This window comes from Zosterops lateralis (assembly GCF_965231275.1).
Source record: "Zosterops lateralis genome assembly, chromosome: 6".
NCBI classification, from domain to species: Eukaryota; Metazoa; Chordata; class Aves; order Passeriformes; family Zosteropidae; genus Zosterops; species Zosterops lateralis.
In genome coordinates this window covers 42,160,516-42,178,970 of record NC_139761.1, presented here as the reverse complement: position 1 = coordinate 42,178,970, position 18,455 = coordinate 42,160,516, and the positions used below count along the sequence as shown (strand labels likewise).

The 18,455-nt window shown below is 35.9% G+C and overlaps 1 long non-coding RNA gene across 1 annotated transcript in view; it reads right to left on the bottom strand.

Annotated features, from left to right (window-relative positions):
* Positions 1-18,455, bottom strand: part of LOC310910421 — a 331,268-nt gene that overhangs the window by 35,033 nt on the left and 277,780 nt on the right. The window contains exon 4 of the long non-coding RNA XR_014590340.1: positions 17,001-17,090. This is a non-coding gene — a long non-coding RNA (uncharacterized lncRNA). The remainder of the gene's footprint in view (positions 1-17,000; positions 17,091-18,455) is intronic.

Below are 18,455 nucleotides of genomic sequence, written 5' to 3'. Positions count from 1 at the left end.
GCCATGAAAAGAAAGACCAACAAAGAAAAACAAAAACAACAACAACAACAACAAAGTAAGAAATCAGGCTATAAAAAACCAGTAGAATTCCAAAACATTTATGGCCTTTTAAATGATCAATAGTCATACTTAAGTATATGACTTTAATGCTGAATACCGGAAAGTATGTCTGGACTTTTCTGTAGGTCAAGCAATGTATTCATACTTCAGATGGCAATGTAATCTTTGTCTACCTCTACAGTCTGATAACTGAAAAATAATATTGGATAACAATTACCTGAAATCGCTAATATTCAAAAGATGACTCTAAGAATATTAAAAATATCCCTTAATGAGGATTCATTTAAATCGCATTATAAAAATTGTATTTACTATGAAATAAATGTTCTATTCAGCAAAGAGAGGAAAGTTGGTCAGCTACTGTAACCTACAGCTGAGATAGGTTGCAAGAGAAAAAGCATATGATTCAGAAATTAGAGAGATGTGGATCACTAGACTGCTGCTCTTTAGGTCTATTTTGGCTAAAGGAAGGGGGGTTTATGCATTTTTAGCTGTTTTTGTGAAATGCCTTTTAGAGTAGCTTGAACATTCCTAATGGACAGATATTTGAATAAGATGACCATCAAAGCAGCATATCACAAATAGCACACAAGGTTCATTTTCTTGTATGTGCAGATATAACAAAAAGTCAAACCTAGAAATGCATTTATGTAAAATTTCCTCCAATTACAAAACCTCCACCACAGTTAAGCACCTCTGACATAAAGTGATTTGGAAAGCTTGAAGCCATGCTTTGCATGTCTCCAGGGCTCCTAATAAAACAATTTTTAAAACAAAGGAGCCTCTTGAAGGAGAAAGCAGATACAATCTCAAGTAAATAATGCAATCATAATAATAAAAAGAGAATATTTATGAGTTATCTCAGAAACTCCTACCTCAAATCTATTAATAGTGTCAGGGTTTTTGATCCCTGTACTTTATAAATTCAGAGTTTTGTTAACAAAACGAAGTCAAGCGTTACACAGAACCACATGAATAATACCAACAGATGACACTGAAGTCGGATTCAAACCCAACAAGACAAGCCTTTAAATAAAACTTAAATCTGATCATAGGGACCTGTAGTAATTCAAGTGCCTGGCTGCACATCTCTTCTTTGCGCACCTCACATGTATTACACCATGGACAAGGGCAGTCCCTCCTCTCCAGTCTGCATGGGACACAGCAAGAAACAAGGTGCAGGAAGAGAAAGGGAAGCTGTCAGTTCTCTGCCACTGTAGCAGCAATTTTCCTTTGAATCAACACAGGGGGTTTAGTATGTTCCAGTTTTGCTTGGAAAAGGAAAGATGGCATGAGTCTGATCAAGTCTTTCAAGTGAAAGACAAAGCAGGATGGGCAAAGAAGGCTGATGGTGATCTGAAAATGAAAGTAAGGGGAATGTACTTCCTCAACCTGTAAATGGCATAAAATAACTCATTTAATGTCCTCTGCTTAAAACCAAAGGAACTGAGCAGTCAATGGCTCCATTTTTGCCATCTTATGCTTCCACATAGTCTTTCAACTGTAGTAATTGTTTCCAGAGCCACAAAAAGCTATGTGAAACACAAAAAAGATACTTTGAAGTATATACAATAATCATAATATTATATAACTTCTCATTTTCCCTGTATTTTTTCTCTTCCTTCAGTAAAAAGAAGTATAGCAAAACATGTATTTATTAAAACTACAACTTGTCATCAGATTATATATGTCACTGATATGTTTCTTTGCCTGATGTTTGAGAAATTAAGGTATGCTGATTCCAGAAAGAAGCCTTTTCTGTGAAATGATATTCAGAAGAGTGATCTGGAACTACATTACCAGCTTTGACAAAGAGCAATATACTTCATGATATACTCCTGCTTGTTCAGAAGCAAAACCATGTCTCATTTAAATTTTGAAAATAAGACATACTGCTTTTCCTTTTGTAACTCCTTCCCAGTTACATAATAAGTACCTTCACAGCCCTGAATGGTTTCAATATGGTCCAACAGGCACAGAGAAGTTTCTTTCCCTCAGGGAGCAGCACATCTACATTGGAGCATTTTGCAGGCACATTTCCAGACTGCTTGCTCTCCAAAGCCTGGTTTGGATTTCTCAAGTGCTAAAAGGATTTCCTTCCTGACCTTGAAACTACTCAGTCACTCCTGACTGAGAAGCAACCATGGTAAATTTTGGGTAACAGAGGACCACCCTTCCCCAGCAGTACTAGGCCAATGCCTCGGATCATTTGGACAGTGAAACACCAATACAATTATAGCCTCATCATTTCCTGCTGCTGTTCTACAACTTTGCCAGCCACTGACACAAATCAAGATATTTCTCTCAGTTCTTCAATGCTGTTTAATGAGTGATAAATGTTGATAATAGAAATAATTGTTAAGTATACTGCTCCAAAACTGACAGAAGAAACACCTACGAGTATTATAATCCTATACTCTTTTCCAGAAATAAAGAGATATAGAAGAAGGTTGTTTAACTGTGCACAACTATCATCTTCCTTTCAGCATAATAGTGGTTGTGTATCTCTATAATTAAAGATAATTATAGACCATAAAATTTGTACAGCGATTAACCAAAAACAAGAAGATGCTCTGTGCTGCCAAGACAAAGACATCCATCACTGAAGTTTCTCCCTGTCGTATTTGGAATTTCCCCCCATTCTATTTCTATTTCTGTTGCCTTCAGCATTACAGTGTATCTGTAACTCAAAATAAATCCCTGATTTTCAAAGCGCCATGTTAAATCTGAGTTGCTCCATTATTTTAACCTTTATAGAATAGTGAAATGAAACTTTTTATAATTGTACTTCAGCCAAAGAAGCACATTTATCTCTAATACCAAGAATGTGTTGAATGTATGTCCTGTAATAATAAATACTATAATCCTTACAGATATGCTCTTCACTAATGCCCTTGCAGATATTCTCATTATTAACTCTACACACCTAATCCCTTTCTGAATACCTGATTTCTGTAATTTCTATAATTGTGTAGATTACTCAGGCTAGCTATGCACCAAATATAATAGTATTTCCTTCTTAATGCTATTTCTCCATTCACTTTAATATCCATTACTAGCATGGCACATTTATTTCTTCTGATGTGAGATTTTCAAGAGACATTTTGGACATATTCCATTGAGGAAAAAAAACCAGACTTTCTGTCAAGGTTTTCCATTTAGTGACAAGAACACGTACAAATTAGCTTACTATTTAACAAGGAATAATTCAGAACTCTGAATATCTGCTCTATGTTAAATACTTGTACCTATACATACTTTACATCTGCAAAGAGATAAAATATAAAGCCAAAAGTACCAAAATAAAGATTTCACAAGACAACAAAAGATGCAAGCATGCAAATTGCATTGTCACTCTAATTTCTATGTATTTTTATGGAATGAAGTTTAATGCAATTTGCCTTTTTTTTTTTTTTTATGTAAATCTAAAATGTGGATTTCCTGTATACTTGTTTGAAAAGTAAAAGCAGAATATTATGAAGTGAGGCTAGAAGAACAACAGCTACCCTATCTTCTGCTAGTGTTGAGGGTTAAAATCCATGACCTACAACTGGTTTTCATGTAATTAAACAGCACTTCCACTGTACAACATAACCACAGATATGCAACTGCCTTCATGGGTTTCAATTTGGAATCATATTTATTTTTCTTTGGCAGGAAGCATTAGGAATTTCTCATTTTCTCTAGGGCTGTTTGGCCTAAATTCAAAGGATTTTTTTGGATGCACTGTCATCATGAAAGTGTGTTATTTATATTTAAATTTCCAGCCCCTCCGTGGAGAATGCTACTGAGCATTTCATTCATTCCATTTCCACTGGAAAAGTGCACACTGCCTGTTTTTCTTCTCTATGACTGGAAAAGAAAAAGAAAACTTTTCAGTGATTTATCTATTTTCTTTACAGATTTATTGAACAACTTATCTAATGGGTCAGTCAGCATTTTCTATTCCTAGTATTTGCAGGTTTCCTCTCACATACTCAGGACTGACTCCATACGTCTTATGGCACTGCATCCTCATTGAAATAATAAGAGCAGAAAGAATTCTAATCTCAATGCAGGAATTATTCATTAACATCCCATGGCTACTTGTTAAAGCAAACTTGTTTCTCCTTTGTTTCTAGTTTTTCACAACAGCACTTATTTGAAGGGATCAGAAATACTAGTGAAACATGTTATCAAACTGCATCTGCAAAAAAAATACTTTTGATGACATTACCAGAAAAAATCAGTTGCTTAAGTTATTCAAAACACTTTTAAGGGAATAAAATTCCATTTACTTTCCCTTTGCCTGAAGAAAGGAAGAGAAAATGCCAAGTTTATGTTGAAATGGAGCAACCTGATCAGTTTCACTATTTTTTTTCAAGATGAAGGATGAAAAGGGTCACTCATTTCACACTGCTATCTCTTGAACTTCTCAAAAATAAAACAAATGTGGCTGCAGTCCAAAAAGCTCAAGCAGCCATCCAAGAAACTGACAGTATCTTTCAGGAATGAGAAATGAGTGTCAGCATGAGAGACAGTTCTTAGTTTGCCTGTCATTATTTACTTCTAAGGTCTGACTAGTCTGGGGAGATATCAAGGGAGCAGCTGTCAGACTAAAGGCAAAAGAATTGGGAAAACAACCTAAACTTATATTTGAATCATGATTGATCATAACCTGTACTATGCAATCAGATAAGTATAATAAGGAGACAACACAAAAAGAAGTGGTGCTCTCTCAGTTAAAATATTAGCAGTAGTATAAACTGATGCTTTAATTTATAGTTGCTCGGAAATATTCTACAGAAATGAAGTCTCACTGAAAAATAATGATTTGCTGAATTTAAGGTTTCTTAAAGTATATAAGAAACAATTAAAAAACCCTTATTTACATTCATAAATGGTTTGGTTTTCTGCACTTTTTGCCAAAGAGGACCAAAGCACAAGAATTACTTGAAACATACTTATCAAATTTTCATTTTTCTCTACAACTCATCTCAAAGTGTCTAATAAATAATCAGTGGGTATAACATTCATTTTTAAAGCTAAGGGAAGTAAGGGACTCGTGTAACAAGCATCACAAACCCACTAACAAAATCCACCAGTGAGCTGAGAAAGTGTTAAGCTTTTCTAGCTCACAGTCTAGAAGTGGACTATACCTTTTATTGAGATTGTTTGTGTCTGAGTTATCAGTTAATGATGTATCACTTCCTTCAGAGTGGAGCTGACTTCAGTTTATCAACTTAGTTGATTTCTGCCATCTAAAACTGATTAGGCTGCTGTTATCTGGAATTTTAAAATGGTGGCTAATTGAAATAGTACATAGATCAAGAACTTTGTATTCCTAAAATAAATCTGGCATATCAGAAATTTGAGTTTTGAACATACACAAAATGCATTCAGACATTTTGAAAAAGATCTTTAGAGCCATGATATATCTGTTGAATGCTGTTTTTCAGCATAATAATCTTAATGGATTTGTATTTGACAACCTTCTGCACCACTGAAGAAATTTAAGTAAAGTAGAATTATTCATTTGCAAACATCATGATTTCTTTTTTCATTGCATTAGCAAAACATGAACATTTCAAAGAGAAAATGAAAATGTCTTCTGAAATGAAGTGTAAATATCTCAAAGGTTTACATAAAAAGCTAAATTAAGAAATAAAAAAATGTGCATCATGATTTACCTTTTCCTGTGTCTTACCACCTACCATTATTCTAATTGCTACTTTTTGCTGCATCTGAGTTTCTCTCTCTCTCTTTCGTGTGCATCTCTTTCTTTTTCTTGTTTCACAAAAACATATAGCCTGTGTATATATTCATTACCTGACATTCATTACCAGACTTTCAGACAGTTTTTCACCTTGCAAAGGTGATGTAAAGGGTGGTGCAGCTTTATTGATACACTGCAAATATTACTGACTATGTGCAAAGATAATAGGCTGATTATTCACCAAATCTGTTAACAAATTGCTGTTATGTATACTAAGTTGGTGCTGGGTTTGACTGGGATGGAGTTAATTTTCTAATAGTATGCTCCAATAGTATGAGGCTGGTTCAGATTTCTACAATGTAAATATAGCTTGTTATTACCAGAACCAGTTTGTTATTACCAGAACTATTCTAAGCTTTCACAGTTTCACTGCAATGAGCCAGCAGCCACCAGTTTTTCATTCCTTCAGGAATTATTTTGGAAATCACAAGATATATATAAGCATTGGACAGTTTATCCTATCAGTAGAAAAGCAGTATTATTGTTTTCCCTTAGTTTCTATGGCAGGTTTTGGTGTAATTTTGAAGGTTCTCTTACAATTGACCTGCAACATATTAACACTTGCCCACAAGTACTAAACTAGGAAAAGAAATATTTCATGTCCAGACAGTTTATCAATGATACAACCAACAAACTGCCATTTTCAGTATTGTTCTAACCATTAAATACTGTCATCTCTATCAGATTAGTCTTGGTAGCATAATCAACATTAAAGCAAGTAATTCATCTGGCAAATGCATCCAGATAATCCACTTGGAATGTATCAGAAATGAAAAATGGTCTCAGAAAATCTAACTGACCGTTCCCAGGGATTAAAATATATTAGAAAACATCCTAAATCTTAGGTATTAATGCTGGTATTACACTTCCTGTGTGTTTCAGGCTCCACATTAAGGAACCATGCCTATCACTGTATGCTTTCAGAAAGACAAAGTAATAACAAATGAGAAGTTACTTAACTTTTTTTTCTTAAAACCTTTGAGTGCAAAGCATTGCATGTACACAGTTCACCAGAGGTACTGGGAAGAATCTTTCTTCCCCAAATCTGCCAGCTGCTAAAAAAAACCGTAAAATGCTGGAAATGTTCTCTTCTTTACTTATTTATTCTGCCTAATTTTACAATGAAACAACTCTGATTTGCAAATAGTACCTGGTTTTTACTTTTCTTGTCTTGCCTTAATCTTTGAGATCTTTCAGGGAGGCTTTTACTGACATTATCACTTTTCATTTTACTCTCCTTGACCTAAAAACTAGCATAAGTAAAGTTTGATAGACTGTTTGTATTCAGTAAAATAGTTGTTCTTATGAGCTCAGAAGCTACACACTATGCAGCACAGGAGAAAAGTTCCCAAGAGCGACAAATTAAATTTCATGGATTTTTCCCTACAGTAGCAAACAAGACTTACATCTGTCCTGTGAAAAATCAGGCTCCTCTTCAATAGCCTCTGTCTGAGAAACAAAACTTCTCCTAAGGATAAAGCTCTGGAGTTCAGCAAGCCTTATCAGGGAAGAAACTCTACTGTCAGCTCTTTCTTCAATTTTTCATTTCAAACGTAATATTATCCCTCTTGGTAAAAACAAAACACAAGAAAAAACTACCAAGTATTTGTCACATACTATTTCTTCAGAGACATATAGCATGTTTTACAAAAAGTCTTTGTTACTGTATCTTTTCTTGCTGTATTCTTCAAGCTTTCATTTGAAATTTTATCTTCTGCAAACATTATTTCCATATGTGGGATTTTTTGGGAAGGTCCTCTGCACACACCCCAATCCAAAAATTCAAGAGATGGGACAGTCTAATTTATTAGTACATATAATGAGCCTACTATTCCTGTAGGATTTTATCCATGAATTTCCCAATTTGTCAATATATTGACAGATACCAATTCTTACCCTTATATGTATTTAATTACTTCTACCATTCCATTCATCAGGTTTCTTTGAACCTTCCTGCACATGTGGCAGACTTCTCTGGGTTTGTAGCCTCTTTGACTTTTTTATATATATATATATGTGTGTGTGTGTGTGTGTGTATATATATATATACATACTGCTTTTTTCTTTTTTATTTTATTAAAAAAAAAAAAAAAAAAAAAATCCATCCCTCAGTTCACTAAGTTACCTTGATGAAGTGTATTTAGGCTGGTAGGAAAACTTCCTTTAATAAAGGAATATTATACACAGTGGTCACACATCTCTCTTCCTATGCTTTATACAAGCAAATGCTTGCACCAGGTTTCTGTCAGCACAAGTCAAAATATTTGGGGGATGGGATCCCCAATACAAAATCAGGGTGTTCCATCAGCAGCCCCTCCTTGCCTTAAACCAGCACCTAACTCTAACAGAATTGCCAACTGTGAGCTGCACAATCATTTAGATTGGAAAAGTCCAACTGCAACAAGCCCAATGAGCCACATTTACATTCAACACATGCTGCATCTGATAATTTGTGAATAAGTACATAGCCTATTACATGTTCAAAAAGAACATGTAAACGCTTTAAAAGGTGTTTTCTGGGGCTTTTTTTCTATGTGAAGTAATCGCTTCCTGTGTTTTAGCAGCAAAAGAATGTACATAACAAAACACAGCAAAAGGTAAATCCTACAATGCCATAATGGCAAGAAACATAATGCCTTCTTTGGACAATATCAAGCAGCTGAGAGTGTTTAACAAATCATTGTCATCTGGGAAGGATTACATGAAACAGGAATAACTGTCAGTAAAGACATGGAGCTAACACTCCGTAAAGCATGTCTGATTTCTTCTGTAAAGTTTAAATATTTTTTAGGAATGTGTTGCTGGGTTTTGTTTCCTAAAGAGAACAAGTATAGCATAGACGTAAGTATCAATTACTCCACCCAAACAGAACAAAAGATTACTTTCCATTAGTTAAAACACTATTGCTGCTCATATTTCTGATCTCTTTTCCACGTCTCTGGCTAAATGCTTCCATGGAAATTTGAAGTAGCTCAAAATGAATTAATACAGTGAAATGGAAACAAAAGGTGATTTCTTTTATATTTTCCATTTTTCATATAGGAAATATAAATTAGATATTCACTAATTTTACAGCATTATTTTTACCAATTATTTTACTAAGATATAAGCATTAAAAATATGTACAGTAATTGGAGCATGAAACATAGGCATTTATCCAAGTTAGCAACATTTGAAATAGAAAATCATCTAAGTACTTTCTAATAGAGATGCCAAGAACGTGGAGCTCATGTAAAATTCCATCTTCTGGTAAGTGATAGCTTTGTCTCCTAGTACTCTGAAAAAGAACTATTTTCTTAGGAAAATGTGCAACATGTTTAAATAGATTTATTTGACACACACTTTTCTGCAGTTACTTTAAATTTTTTACTTTTTTTTTTTTTTCAAATTAAACCACCTAAAACTCACATAAACACATTTGTCTCAAGTTGAGAAAAAAACAAGAGAGGGCTATAATAATATCTAATAGCTATCATCTAGGATTATACCTGCATTCAGATGTCTGCCTCCCATAACTCAGGTCAGCACAGTAGAACAGACTACTCTGTATGTCCAGAACTGTTACAATAATAGTTTTGGTCAGCTCTTTCACTTAATGCAGCTCTCCATACCCAAAAGAGTATTCCTGCCAACTGTGTCCTAAGATGTGAAAATGTAGTTTGTCCTTGTGTTATTATCGACTCACTCAAAACTGATTGAAAACAGCTGCTGCAGAAAGTGCTACCAATGTAGCTCTGGGCTCAGCCAAGGAGCTTTCCAAGAATTATACCCTCAGAGCCTTGAGACAGCTTGTGGAAGGTCTCTCATTCTGTTGTTGAGACATTTGGACTCTGTTCTGGAGAACAGGAGTGATCCATTTTCAGGTTCATGGAGTGCAGCAGCAGGGACATTTAAAGCTACGCTGCTGCTCTGATTCATCTCAGATGTGTTTAGAGCGACAATAGCTGTATTTTTTACATTGTCTGGTAGCATTCACAGATTACTCCAGCCACAGGTCCCCACCATGATGTAAGATCCGTAGCATATCAGGTAGAAAACCAGGCAGAGTTTAATGTGTTCTAAGCTTATGTGGGTGACAGCAACAGAACTGGGGTGACTGTTTAATAAAATGTCTGCTTAATAAAATAATTCATAGTATTGAATTCTTTTGTGCTGATCACATTTTGAAATTTCAGGTGTTTCCCATTTTAAAGCGCCTTTGCCTTTCTCTGTGTCTTTACACTTTATATTTATGGAAATAAGTGCAAGAAGATGAGCTAGAGAAATATGTGCTTCATTTATCAATCGTACTCATATTCATCAGCCAACTCTTGGTGATTTACCATGTATTTTTGAATGGTAAAAATCATGTAAAAATTTAATAATTTACCATTATTTCAAATGGCATTAAGTAGATGATATTTCTCATAAACATGCATTTTCACTCGCTCTTCTTTTCCTCTCCTACTATTCTCATCAAGGTGAGGAAGGCATATGGCTTCTTCAGGTAGAAGTACACGGTCATAGCCATACCATAATTAACAGCATTGATTTCTTAAATTACAAAGTATGTTGCCTTAAAAAATATATAATACACAGACCACCTGAATGAATGCGAATGTATTAACACAGACATTTTTAATTACGGACAGTATCTGTCCTCCAAAAGAACAAAATAGAATTAGGTAGCAAACATGAGTGAGTGACTATGTGTGTGGTGGATAGGATATTAGTAAATTGATATTCCAGAACTCTGAACAGATTTGGAACTGAATTTAGTGAAGAAATCAGTTTAGTTTTATTTTAGCCAAACAGCAGTTTCCAAACTTAATTACCCTCCCCCAATGCTTGAAGTGTTTCCATTTACGGAAGTGACAATTCTCTAACAAAACTGGCAATGAATACCAGAATTGAAGTGATACATCTTCTCTTTGACATCGATATTTAGATTATTTAGACAGACACAGAGATAAATCACAGCCTGACATCTTTGGGGGAAGAAGATTTGCTAGAAAAACAACTGTGCACAGCAAGTGTAAAACTATACCACCATATATTTACCTTAATTTTTAATGTGAAAAAAATTAGGAATATTTACTATGGTCACAACATATGTAGAGCTGGAATTTATTTTCAGGTATAATGCAGTTCCCAGAGATAAGAAAGAGAGCTGAAATACTTGGTATCCATTTTTCACACACAGATACAACTTTACTATATCAATTTTGCCCCTTTGCTCAACAACAAATGCAGGATATACTTCATAAGAATCACTAGAGTATCCAGCTTTTCTTTTAATAAAGCAGCTTGAAACATTTATCAAACAGAAGAATTGTAACAGAATGAAGCTTCAACAAAGACAAGGACTGTCAGGATGCCAGTGAAAAAGCAGCAACAAAGAAGAACCCAACAGCGGTTTTGATATCAATACCTCAAAACTAGGGAATTTCAAAAACCACTTTTCAGAACTAGGGAGAAGTGCAACTCTCTCAGACCTCTTTGGTATACCAAGTTCAAAGTAGTGTAAGACTTCTGTCAAAATTTTCCATCAAAACAGGATCATTTCATCACGTATCTGGTCTTGGCACACACTCGTTTCCAAACCCAACTGCAACCTTTGAGCTAATGCCCGGTGCACAGACAGCTGCTCCCTGTGCTAGGGCCAAGCTGCCAGCTGTGTGACAGCAGCCCTGCACCTCTGCAGCAGCCAGGCCAAATAACTCTGGAAACAAGAGAAAACTCTCTAGCAAAGCAGCATCCCTGACAAAGGAAGGATCCTTCCAGGAAACCTCCCCCTCCGTTTAGCAGAAAAAGAGTCCATAACAAGTACATACAAAACCATAGCATTTTCCTATTTCTCAGTCACCTCTGAGAGCTTTTGATTCTCTAAAAGATTACAGGACCACATAACAAGAAATGTTTAAGAGCTAAACAATCCTTCAAGCCTTTCTGCCAAACCAAGAACACTCAAATCCGGGCAAATTCAAAACTAGAATTGTTGTCCTGGTATTTCTAAGGATGCTCATGGAGAATAACAGTGGGTAACATGTCTGCTTAATTTTTAATGTTCAGAAGCTGTTTATATGTAAATATATCAAAGCTCTAAGGACACTGGGGTGGGGGGGGCGGGGGGGCATGGGAAAGCATTTGTCAACATTTAGGGTATAACTTAAGAAGCTTCAGCTAACTGATTGGTATCAACTATGCCATATCTACCAGAAATATTTTAAATGCCAAGACCATAGAATGATGATGCACAGGACATAATCTTAGTTCTGTTCCAAAGGGATTTTGGTGACAAAACATTTTTGTAGTGATTTCACTGTCAGCCAGATCTGCAGTCTGATAACTGAAAGCCTATAAGTGAGTCAGTAGAGTTTGGAAATAAGGCTGTATTTAACACGTGATACATAGTATTATAAATAACACTCAGTGTACTAGGTTGCTGAGGATGAAAGAATCTAAGCAATGAAAATATGTTTAATTAATAGAAATAAAGTAAATGTAATTTAAACACATAAACAACTGTTCAATATACATGAAGGTTTATGACAACTAGATTGAACTGCATGTTGTTTTGAAGTACTCTAATCAAAGCCTCCTTTTTATTCTTTCACTTTCTGCCCTGGGTGATAGGAAGCAGCTCAGATACCTAATAATATTAGCTATACTTTTTTGCAGACATTAATGCTTGAAACATTTCAAATCAATTTTTTATAACCTCAGCAGTCTGAGAAAGACTGAAAAAATGATGACTGGCACCAAGCAACTACAGTGTGTGTGGGAAGGGGCAGATCAAGTTCAGTGAAGGTGGAATGGTGCTCTGCCTCCCACCCCATCCCCTTTGGAGCCTCTAGTGCAACTCTTAGTCACTGGCACACTGGAAGCACCCCTGCCCTGGAGCCCAGTATAGCTCCAGAGTGGCCATCAGAGCAGAAGCCCCCCCTGGGGGAGGATGGCCACAGGAGGCCAGAGCAGATAAAAAACATTGCAAAAAGATGCACCTGGTTGTGCCCCTTAATACTGGGGCCTTGGAGGAAGCATTTTCTTGATTTTTCTATCATAGCCTGGCCTTTGTATGATTTAACCAGAAAAAGAGCTTCTTGGACTGGACACTGGTCCATGAGGAAGTCCCAAAGCTGCTGGGTTTTGAGACAGGAATATACCAAGTTCTTGGCCCCATTTCTCCAGAGGACAGTGCAGGTTGAGTGGGGTTTTCCTATCCATGGGCTGTCAATTCATGTATGGCAGCACAGACAAGAGGATCCCACTCACCCAATCCAATTTCACTCACACAGCTTTAAGGATGCTGAAAAGCAAGACTCTGTGTGGAAAAAGGGTTTGTGGTGAAATCAACCGTAGAAGAAGCAGCAAGATTGTAAGACAGCAGACAATAATACTGAGAGGCCCCTTTAAGGGCCTTAAAACAAGGATTTTGGGCAGCTCCAAAATCAGCCCCTTTTAGGGCAGCACAAAGGGAGGGTATCAGGAAGTGCTATGCTCAGATACAGCACTATAGCCACATTCACAGAAGGGAGTTGTTTCCTCTCCCCCACCTCAAAAGGGTGTTTTTAAAAACACCCTCCAAAGGGTATTTTTAAAAGGGGATATTAGGTAGCTAAAATTTGCTAGACTAAAAGCAGCAGAAGAAACTAAGGAATGTTACTAAATTAGCAGTAACTTCCCAACATCTTTGACAGTAAGTCTTTTGCTCTTCAAGCTGCCCCTAGAAATCAAAAAGATAATCACAGTAGTCTTTGTATAAGTGTCTTTTTCTGTATCACAAAAAATGTCTGCTAGAATATAGCTGCATAAAAATGTTCAGTTGAGACTCTAATAGCAACCTAACCTGTATGAGAGTTCTGCTATGCAGAATGCACACAGAGGGGTCTGCTTGAGTGCACACACTAAAAATTCCTCACCTTCAGACAGTAATTGAAACTGATGAAACATCAAAGATTTATAACTACTTGAAACATCATTTCTGTCCCAAAGGAAAAAGTTAACCTCAGGCCTTCAACCCTCCAAATTAATAACCAGTCCTTAGAACTTAAGGTCTTTATTAGGTCTTCAAATTTAGTGTTCTTACTATACCTCCTACAGTTCCCTCACAAATTTGCTTAAATAGGAAGAATGATTTAATTTCTAACAAGAAACTTGGACCAAAATAAAAGAACAACATTGTGCACATTTACAAGTATGCATCAATACATTAGCAGCAAGGAAACATATTATTATTACAAAATGCATGCCTGAAATTACAAGGCTTCAAAAGCATTTTTATTTCAAATCAGTTTTAAAAGAGTATGATTTGTCTAACGTGTTATTAGGACCTCTTCAGATGAAAGGAGAAAAATGGATTAATAACAAAGAGCATACTGATTGAAATCTAATTTCTATTATCACAGCTAAATGATGTTTTTGCATGCAAGCTGAAGCTGTGTATTTTGAGATACACAGTCCCCTAACACAATGTCACTCATTTCTCTGCTCTTACTTAGAGCCATTTCCTGTTGAATTGAAAATAACAGTGCCTAAAGTAACTACACAATATAAAATGCTTTCAGCTAGATGCCAAGTCTCTAAGTAGAGAAAAGAATTAAATCCATCATTCCCAAACAGTGTTTTCAGCTGAAGAATAATATCCACATAAAACCACTTAAAAATATTATGTACCTGCACTATTATCAGCACTATTCAGATGATTAATTTTTTACCCCCCAAATCACACAGCAATAAAACTCCTAACAGAATTTCTATTCTATCAAATGATGATATTTCTAAAAAAACACAGAGCAAATGGAATCAGGAAGAACTCTAGTAAATGAAAAAGAATAAAGTAGTACAAAAACAAAAGAAACATATTATGAGCTGCCCCAGGTTCACACGTCCTCAATCTACTGTCAAGAACTCAAAAATCCCATAAGCTGATCCAAATGGTAGGAGTAAATTTAACCCCAGAAATGAAGCCCCCTGACCAGACAAGCCTTTTAAAAGAACAGAGAGCTCTAGCCTCAACCCCATATTTCAGGTCTTCAGAGTTCCTAGGAGCACAGCCCAATTTCCACTTTCCAGGCTTTGTGGCAGATAGCTTCCATAAGAGAACTATGTTTAATTAGCTTCTAGTGGAAGAGCACTGCTATTCCTAAAGGTTATCTGTGAGTCAGTTGGGATGAAAGGCTGAGGACACACATTTTAGTTTCCACTAATCTGCATTTTCTGATGTGAAAAAAAAAATAAATCTTGCAAAACATAGCTCAGTTCTCACCAGTACTGACACCACCCTGTGGCTGCAGAATACCTTTGATCACTGAATGTGCTGAAAATCAAACACCTGCAGCACGTGTGGCCAGTTATCCTGTTACCTCCTAGACTGAGGGGGGATGTGTGCATGAATTAGTACCCTGTGCAGCACAGCTCTTGCTAACCTTTCACAACAACAGGGACTAGGAGTTTTCCGAAAAGCAAAGAGAAGGAAGAGGCATCATAAAATTATAAGTGCCGTAATAGCAGAAAATGTAAATGATGGGATGTCACAAATGGAAAGCTGAGGCTTCCTGATCAGCTACAGCCAATAGCTACACAGTCATTTTAGGCCAACTGTAACCTAACTTTTAGTCTGGACAATAAAATGGTACTAAGACATTTAATTTTTTATTTCAGACTGATGCCTTCTATCACAAAATCTAATGAGCATATCAAATAAAAGAATTCATCTTTCCCTAACAGCGAAAACCTTGATCTTAAATCCTCTGATCATGACACTGGAAGTATTTATAAAGCAGAAAAAACCCCATCTAGATGTTGATAAAGGGATGCCCACTGATATTATTTTTCTATCAGTCTAGCCCTGCAGGTAGCTACAAACATCTGTGTCAATTGCTCAGCTAAAACAAGAATTTTGACAGCACATCTTCAACTTTTTTGTCCAGAGGACCCATTTTGCAGCTTCTTGTTGTCAGTCTTGCAGCAGGGAACACAGACACACTGCAGATTCCATTGCATAGCTTTTATATCCCAGTCTGAGAATCCCTGCCTACAGTTGAACAGATTCAAACTACTCTTTCCTTCAACTGATAATTTATTTGCAAAAAATACCATCTTATATTAAGTAATTTATTTTTTAGAGTTGTTGGAAAGTTCACCTGAACAAAGACAAATTGGCTGGCTGTGTGTCAAACCTCCCATTTAAGTTCGGACTAGTCACTAGATGCAGCACATCAACTCAGCCAGTGACATCTCTTCTACTCCTGGACTGGAACATTTCTAAAAGCAGTGACAGAAATCATACTAAAAACACTGAAAACCAGGATGCTCAAAATCCTCTGTGTGAGTGCATGACTATTTGGATGACAGATATTCAGTCTCCCAAGACTGGAGCCCATGACATGTGCCCATAAATATCTATGCACAGAAAAGACAAAAACAACACCTTGAACAAAGCTGAAACAATTAGCCTTTCAAAAGTCAAACAAATAACAGAGATCCAACACGAACCTCAAGAACTGTACCTTTACTGGGGAGGAAATGCTTATGAGAATGAAATCAAACATCAAGAGAAGAAAAGTTGAGACTGCTGTTCCATTAGCAATACCAAAAACAACACTGCTACTGAGCAGTGACAATGTTCTGCACACATTGCCCTGGGAAACAACAAAAGGCCTTTTTAGCCTCCCTTTCTGTACCAGTGCATTAAGTCAGAGAAGGTCATTACCTAGCAACTCCTCCAAACTGAAAATTTTAATCAGAGTTTACACTTCTGTCAGCCATCGTGTAGTTGTGTTTTTGCAGTTCCTACCAGAAAAGGTCACAATACTGCTATTTTGGGGGAAAGTTAACTAATAAAGGCATTTATCTGGTGCCAGGTCATTTTGCTGATGAGGTAGGCCCTGAATAATTTTTTTTAGAGCTTTTCTTATCAATTAGGATTGATTTTAACTTGTGTTGCTATGAACCTTCCTGTGTGAAGCTTATAAATGATTAGTCGAATCTGATGAATATTAATGTGCAAAGTAAAAAAAGAGGACAAAAATATCTTCTGAAAGGTATTACCTCAGACAATCTGCCACTGTACCTTAGCTGCTGCAGTGATATAAAAATACATTAAGAAGTATCTCTAACTGAAGGTTTCTTTGCTGAAATCAAATAGTAATCACTACCTACATTGAAGACATAATCAGTGTTACAATAAACTTATTATACTTACATGTTGTTCACAACACCCAAGAGAACATCAGTCTGTTTTCTTTCTGAATCAATAAATAATCACAATTTCTTCCAATAAAGGAATTCATTTCTAAAAGACAAAAACAAACAAACAAAATGTGAGGCTAATTTATTCACAGGTTTTTTAGTAGCCAAATTGTGGTAATACATGAAAATACATTACCACAGCTGAGAAGCTTACAGGAACATACTACAATTTCATTAAAAAACCTGCATAATTAAATCTTTATTTGTAAGGGTAAGCATACTATTAATATTTTATAAGACTCAGAATATGTTTATTGTATAAGTTAGTGTTACTTGAGCTTCAGGGACTTTAATATTTCTGTTTTATTTTGTACCACCAGGAACAAAGGTTTTATTTTCAGGAAGCAAGTATTTGCAATTTCTACCAAAAATGCCTTTAACAAACAGTCAAACAGAAAATGGAACCCTGTCCAAAAAAACCTCTAACATTTTTCTTATGTAAAAAATATCAGATTTTCCTTGAATATTAATGGGAAAAGGATTTGAAGAAAATCCTGCATATTATATCCCAGAGTACCTCCCTTTATCCCTTTTCAATATGTATTAATGAGAACACATGAAGAAAAGAAACAGGTAGGCTGAATAATAGACTCTTGCAGTAAAATCAATTTAAGAGTGGATAGGCTGGCAAGAAAATGAAGACTACTCTATACATATATACATGTGTATTATATACTCTATATGCAGTTCATTTCTACTGCTCTGACAGAAGTTTAAGAGGATATAACTTTCCCTCTAGTAGGAAATTGAACTGACTTTAAAAATTTTGCCTCATGAACCTGTAAACAAACCATAGTTAGCAAGTTTTATTTCTTATCCTAAAATTACAAAGCATTATAAGATTTCCATCAGTGTCGTGAAACTTGCTTATCAACAGGGAATTTCAAGCATTTTTGACAAGTGAATGTATTCCTTCAGATTCCTGATTTATTTTTTTTTTAACTAATAACAAAATTATTAGGCTTGTTCCTTACTGTTTGTAACCCTGTGAACTAGCCCTCAGTCATCTTACAGATGAGGACACTAAATAATAAGGAAAAAATTACTTAGAAGCTTTTAGTAATTTTTAACCTTTCAAGACTGAGAAAAATATTACTGAGCGTAAGATGCAGTGAGAGAATATGTTAGGATATGCCTAATAAATCCACTCACCAGCTAAAGCTTCATCAAATTCTTACAAAAGAAACAAGTGAAGGCAGGCAGGTGCTCATGGAATGGAGTGCTGGTAGCATGATGCAGCTTTCCGGTTTTGTCAGCCTTTCATGGAACAGTGATTCTGACACCCTGCACTTATCTACCCATAAAGAAATACACACTGGCTACAAGCAACTTGATTTAGTGGAAGTTGTCCTTGCCCTTGTCCTTGAACAGAGGGGACAACCAGATGACCTTTGAACCAGAACCTTTA